Genomic DNA, 6,876 nt, shown 5'->3' on the forward strand with positions numbered 1-6,876 from the left:
TTAACCGGGTTCTCCAAATCCTATCTTAGCTAATGGGATATTCATCGCTATTAACAGGAAGACCAGCATCATTGGGTTCATTGTGGACTCTAAAAGAGAGAGAGAAGAGAGATATCTTCAGGAGGAAAGGGGCCTTCTGGGTTATCATTGACATCAGTGAACTCCCCCTCCGTAGGGGGGTAATACTTGAGATCCCTTGCAGGGACCCAGATCGGCCTTTTTTCATTGGTCAGAAAGACACAGCCGAATCCCCTTCCAGCTGTAATGAGGGGGTCTGGGCTCCTCCATTCTCCAGTAAGGGGGTCTTTCCATTGGGCTCTAATCGTCTGATAAGTAACGGTTGTTGTACAGTGCTTTTGAAAAGGCGAGAAGTGTTCACCTTTGGCAAAATTTAAAATATTCAGAGTACATAATGCCATCTTTAGTTGATCATGGGGGGGAGTGTTCCCCCTTTTTCTTTTATTAATTGACATTTGAGGATATGATTGTGTTTTTCCACAATTGCTTGTCCTTTAGGGTTATAAGGAATTCCAGTGGTATGAGAAATTTGCCATTTACTCAAGAATTCAGTAAAAGACCTACTGATAAAGCAGGGACTATTATCGGTTTTGATTTGATCTGGCAGGCCAAAGATGGCAAAGCACTGGAGAAAATGGCTTATGGCATGTTTGGATTTTTCTCCCATATAGGCTGTAGCCCAACAAGCATGGGAGAAGGTATCAACTGTTAGAAATATGTATTTAAGCTTCCCAAAAGGGGCAAAATGTGTGACATCAGTCTGCCAAAGGTCATTGGCCTCAGACCTCGAGGGTTCACTCCATTCTTTTGAAGCAGAGGAACCTGTAGAAAAGGCTGGCATGACTTACATGTCCTAATGATCTTTTTTAAGTCTTTGATGGGGCTTGAGGGAACAGATGGTGTAGTCCCCTCCAATTAGCATGTGTAAGTTGATGAAAAGAGGTGGCCTCCTGTACCATGTAGGCTGAAGCTAGTCAGTCTGCAAGAGCATTGCCCCTCGACAAAAAGCTTGGCAAGTCTTGATGTCCCCTTAAATGTTGTACAAAAAGGGGAACGAGTCTCTGTTTTAACAAATTGCGAGCTTGAATCATCAAAGGAGTGATGGGATTATTGTCAAGTCTGATGTGTGAGCCCACAAGGTTGGGCAGTAGATTGACAGTGTAAAGGCTATCAGAAAACAGATTAAGAGGGCTTTGGATCTCAGACAGAGCTAAAGCAACAGCATAAAGCTCTTTAAACTGGGTGGAGCCCTGTACCTCATGAAAGAGGGTTATGGCCAGAGGGCACTCACTTGTGCCTGCAGGGAATATTACCATAGAGGCTCCCCGTTTACCCCCATCAGTAAAAACAGATGGGGAAGAGGGGTCTGCCTCAGTGAGGAACATTTTAGGTGGCTGTCACGTCAATTGGCCAAAAGAACTCATCCACTTATAGGGACCATAGTGACAGCCCACTATCCCCAGAAAACCCTCCATGGCCATTGCCAATCTGAAATTATTTCTCTGTAACCACGAGAAATCATTGACCCAAAAAGGGATGATCAAAGAGTGTGGTTCACACCCAAAAAGATGGACAGAAAGATCTCATCCCTTGACAATGCAGTCGGCCATTTAATCCACTATAGAGTACACTCGGGGTGCCCCTCCCACAGATAGATGTATTCAATGTACAGGATCTCCCTCCTGAGCTAAAAGGGCAGTGAGAGGGTCTCTCCCACCATAATATAGAGGATTAGTGGCAAGTTTGGATTATATCTTTTTAAGGCAGCGTTATCAATGGCATGTTGAACTTTTGTCAATGTGTCTCTATGTATAGGGGTTAAAGTCACTGTTGAAGCTAGGTTAAGGCCTTTTAATAGGTCGAAAAGAGGGATAAGATCAGCTGTGGTTATAGGAATCCAGGGCCTCATCCAATTGATTTCCCCCAGCAGTTTCTGGAGCTGTGGTAGTGTATATGCGTCCTGAATACATAACTGGGGCTTAATAGGGGAAACAACATCTAATGTTAAAGTAGTCTCCAAAATTTTAAAAGGAGCTATCTGTTGAACTTTATCTGGGGCAATTTGAAAGTTGTAGTTTTTGAGCAGGGAAAGGCACCTTTTAAAGAGGTCATCTAATTTGCAGGAACAAGTGTCCCCCAAGATAATATCATCCATATATATGTAAAAGAGTATGTCAGATTCCTCTCAGCTTGTTTCTGGCATTCCTCTTTATACAAAGCACATGACTTAATATAAAGGGGGCCAGGGAGAACCGCCCGGGCAAGAGCCCTCCAATCTGCAGTGGTACATGGATGGTGAGCAAGTCCCTGGAGGATGGTCTCAGTCCAAGGCGCATTGGGGCCATCCTCAAGAACAGCCTTCTTTAACTCCTTAAGGTCCCCTAGCTCCCAAGGGTACCAGGGGGCAGGGTGTTTACCTCTGGGATTAACATTGACAGGAAATAGCTGACATGGCCCTAGGTCGGGTTGTGGGTGGAGCCCTGGATTCTCTTGAGGTTGACAACCAATAGGAGAGCCTAAGTCCTTATATGGAGAGGAGCTGAAACCCCTGTCCATTGGTATGGGGGAGGGGGGGGCTGATGGTGATTTGAAAGGATTAGAAGGGGAACTAACACCAGGAAGTGGACGATATAAGGGAGTCATGGATTTTGGGGGCCAGAGAGCGGCATCAAATGGGTAGGTGGTGTGGCCACTTCAATCCTTCTCAGGCTCTTTATTACTCTCCTGGCCTGAAGGGGTGGTTTCGGGTGGGGGAAGAGGACCCAATTTTCCCCAAGAGGGGGCCCTTGCTCCAGTGGCCTCCTTATCTCCTGAATCCTTAGCTGGTGGTTTGGGAGGCCAGGGAGGGAAGCAACTCTTCAAGGCTGCCAAAGTGGGGAAAGTCCCTAGAAGGGGGATCTCACCCCTGTTAACCTGGGCCTTGAGCATGAGCTGCTCTACCTGATCCCAAGTCTCCCAGTCAAATAAATTACTCTCCAGTAACCATGGGGCAACCTTAACTAAAATCTCCCAGGTCTTGATAACCTGACTATCAGAAAGCTCTAAGCCCCTGCTTTTGAGAAGGACCCTAAGGGACTCAAGGGAAGGATCAGACTTTGAGGAAGTTTGTCCCATAGTTTATGGGAATACACTTACCCATGGTCCAATTAGCTTGTTAGCGAAGCGTTCCTCACACGGGGCACCAGTTGTTGCTCCTCAGCAATAAGAAGGTGGGGGAGGTGACAAGCAGGACCAGCCTGTTGTCCCTAGGGGCTGAGCGAGAGGGCAAGTGTCGACGGCTTGGTCACCCTCCCCAGAGATCCGGGGAAAACAAAACTACACCAAGCCGGGAGATGTGTCAGCCTTGGAGGCGCAGCAAAACTCAGCTTTATTGCATCAGAGACTTAGTTATATAGGGGAAGATAAGGAAGTAACAGAAACCAATGGGAATTGACTATCTCATCTGTCACTAGGGCCTTAGGCAGGTTTTAGGTTAGGTGGGGAGGTGGAGTTAGGGCTAAGAGCGCATGCGCGGGAACTCAGTTGGGCCACCACAAATGTGGAAGTAATGAGGCAGGGTTGAAACCTCCAGCCTGCAGCCACCTCATGGTCACAAGTCCAAAAGAGGCAAAAGGTCCCAACACACATTCTTTCCCAGATGTTGCCTAAGCCAGTTATATCTTTCCCTTACATTTATCTTAATCTTATTGGTAGATTTAAAAAACTCAAACAGGTGTAGCCAGGCCCTTATCAATTCCCACCCCCCACTCTCAGCCTGAGCAGCTTCTACCATGTGGCCTTTTGTTAATACCTTACTGTTAAAATTTTTTAAACCTTCTGGTGGGAATAAATCACATTTAGGTTTTATGCTGTTTTCTAACAGTTCCCCCTCTTTTTATTTAAGAATTTCTTATTTTATTCCCAGTAATGTATTTCAACTCACTCTTGGTCCATTTTCAAATTTCTCTAATAGATTTTTACTCTCTTGTTCATAATCAAATTTATCTTCTAATAACAGATTACTTTGGGTGTATGTCATAGGTATTTGTTTATGGCTGAATCTGTAAACTTCTGCTGAGTCAGACCTCTCATACACGGGATTATACAGCATTTTACTGCAGTTACAACTCCTGCAACTATAACAAGGGATGTTAAAACAGAGGCAACCATACCTTTCCATTTTCCAAACCACCCTTCTAACCAGTTTGTAAAAGGGTCATTCATGCCAGAGTTTACAGCTAATTCATTAGCTAAAGTGGTGAGGCTTTATAGGCCTTTAGTAATAGTACCCATCAGGGGCAGTATTATTTGGGATAAAAATACAACATTTTCCTTTGAACATAAGACTCCTCCTTTTTTCTGCTAACATCACATCTAACGCTATCCTCTTTTCCCAAGCCATCCTACTGGCAGTGTCTAATTGGCTAGCTACTCCTTGAAAAGCATGCCTGGCATAGGTAATAATAACCTTGTGTTGATTATAGTAAATACAACTGACCAAATTTACCTTTTTGTTGATGGTGGACCACCAAAACAGTGCTGATTTAAACCCTAAAGCTATTTAGTTTTTAGCTTTAAATACATTAGGGACTCCCTTGGGGACTCCTATTGAGTCAATGTATACACTCAAATGAAAGGATCCTTGTAATGATCTGCGATTTCTATGAAAAAAATTTTTCATTGGGTGTGGAGAGAAATGCCAGGGTAAATGGAATTACCAATGGGACTAAAGCACAAGTCCCAGTCCAGTTGGGTGCAATGATAGCACAGGTTCCCCTTTCCACAGTACCACCAAACATCCGCTTGGGAATGCATAATTTCAAGAAGTTGTCCTGTTTAGAGACATTTAGGATGTGGGTACAAGTCAGCAAGTTCCCCACAGGAGTTGTGAAGCCTTCCTCTTGCCAGAGAGGCATGAGGAGTAATTCATCTTCTCTATGGAAAAAGAGGGGATTGCCCTTGGGTCTGACTTCTTTAGTGCATGAAAGAGTGAAGACAAGCCCTTGCAAGTCTCATTTCCCCCAAGTGTCCTTGTCCTGGTACAGGGCCAACGTGCAGTTCATCCCAGTGGGGTCTGTGTCCCAGCCAGAGGGAATGGACCACCTGCACCTGTGGCCACCCAGCAGCACATGTATAGCAATCATTTTTATTTAAAGCTAGTACTGAAAATTAAACCCATTCTACCCGGGCATCGGTGTCTCTATAACCTGTCTCTATTTCAAGAGTCTGTTTTAGATCTTTTATCTCTGTTACAGTAACTAGTCTAGGGTCATTATGGGGAAGCTCTGGCTCATTATTTCCTTCAGGATCAGGGGTGGCCACTGTGGGTGAAGCCTTGTCTTCGATTAAATTAAGACCAAACCTTCCCACAGATCTACGCCAATGACATAAGCACTGAGTCCATAAACACAAGGAATAATTACAGGGTCTGAGTTTAAGTCTTGAGGTTTATGTATAGTTAATAAGAGGGTGTTACACTGTCTGTCCTGGCAATTATCAGGAGGAATTCCTTTGGCTAAGTGGAGCTTTCTTTTTAAAGATTTTTCTGCTGCATGAGGGGCCATCCACCATTGAAACTGGATGGTCTACTAAACACTGCTCCACCTTGGACATGGGGGCTCACTTGCCTTTTTTATTCCATTAACATTTGTCCATTCAAGACAGAGATACTTATTATCTCCAGAAAGCTGTCTTTGGTCATTTAGGTCACCATAAAAGAGAACATGACAAGCATCAAACCTAATGGTTTGGGGCCTTGATGTTTTAGTAATATTGATAACCAGTTTGACAGAATAACCAGGAGCTCCTTCCCATTTTAGGGCTCCCTGTGACTTGCTGTGAAATAGAGTTTGAAGGATAAAAGTTAAACATTTTAGGTTCTTTTTAGTCTTTTTTCAGCCTTAAGTGTTGGTTAGCCACCTGGGACACTAGTCAATTCTGTTTTCTCCCCAGATCCCTCAGTCAGTTTCTTTACTCTGGTGTAGTGAGTCCAAACCTTTTCAGCCATCCTCACTGCAGTCTCTGTGGTCAGGAGCACTTGGTAGGGGCCTTCCCAGCTGGGCGGGAGTCGATCTTTCCAGGATTTTACTAACATCAAGTCTCCAGGCTGGAAGCAGTGAGAGAATAACTCAAGTGGGGGAGTCTGGGTGAGAAGTCCTTTCAGCTTGAGAGAAGATAAGTTAGAAGACATGGCCAGCACATATTCCCTTAAAAATTTATCTTTTGTTTCCATAGTGGGCAAGTCTGCTGCTCTTTCCAGATATAGTAGCCCATATAATAATTATTCCCTGTAGTACTTTTGAAGTAAAATGACTCCTCTTATCTGAATCAACATTTTCTATTAACTCAAACCTGGAAATTACTTTCTCTAAAAGTACTTTTGAAAGGAAAGGAGCGACACACAGCAGCAATTCACTAGAGAATTCCGCTTATAGGGAAACGTACTGGGTTATATGGGAAGGGGCATGAGCTGGTTGAGGTATCACTTCTACAGGGCTGGTGGCTGTTGGCTAGGTGCTGGGAGTGGGAGGGGGGAGAGAGGTGATTGGTCTTCAGGTGGCGCCATCAGGAACCGAGGACCTGGAAGAGAAGCTGGAAGTTTGCCATCTTACTGGTGGGGGCCCTTCATTCCCCCCTTTCTCCTCTATGGGGTTGTGGACATTGTTTTCTCTCTGACTGCTTCCTGCTGAACAGGGGCGGAGAAGGGAGTGAGGGCTTGAGGACTGGGATGAAAGGGTTGATAGGACTCCCCACAGTAAGGACCAGTAGATGTGGACTTCTTCAGGTTGGAAATCAATGAAGGTTCCCTGTAACTATAGGTCGAGGACTTGTTGATTCTAATGGTGGTGCCAGGAGGATGCAGGTGCCAGAAGCCAGGCA

General features: G+C 44.8%; 1 long non-coding RNA gene across 1 annotated transcript in view; it reads right to left on the reverse strand.

Moving 5' to 3' along the window:
- LOC108408902 (uncharacterized) overlaps positions 1 to 3,361 on the reverse strand; it is a 49,387-nt gene extending 46,026 nt beyond the window's left edge. The window contains exon 1 of the long non-coding RNA XR_012124162.1: positions 3,154 to 3,361. This is a non-coding gene — a long non-coding RNA (uncharacterized lncRNA). The remainder of the gene's footprint in view (positions 1 to 3,153) is intronic.
- Positions 3,362 to 6,876: the final 3,515 nt, after the last annotated feature.

Source organism: Manis javanica, chromosome 13 (genome assembly GCF_040802235.1).
Source record: "Manis javanica isolate MJ-LG chromosome 13, MJ_LKY, whole genome shotgun sequence".
NCBI classification, from domain to species: domain Eukaryota; kingdom Metazoa; phylum Chordata; class Mammalia; order Pholidota; family Manidae; genus Manis; species Manis javanica.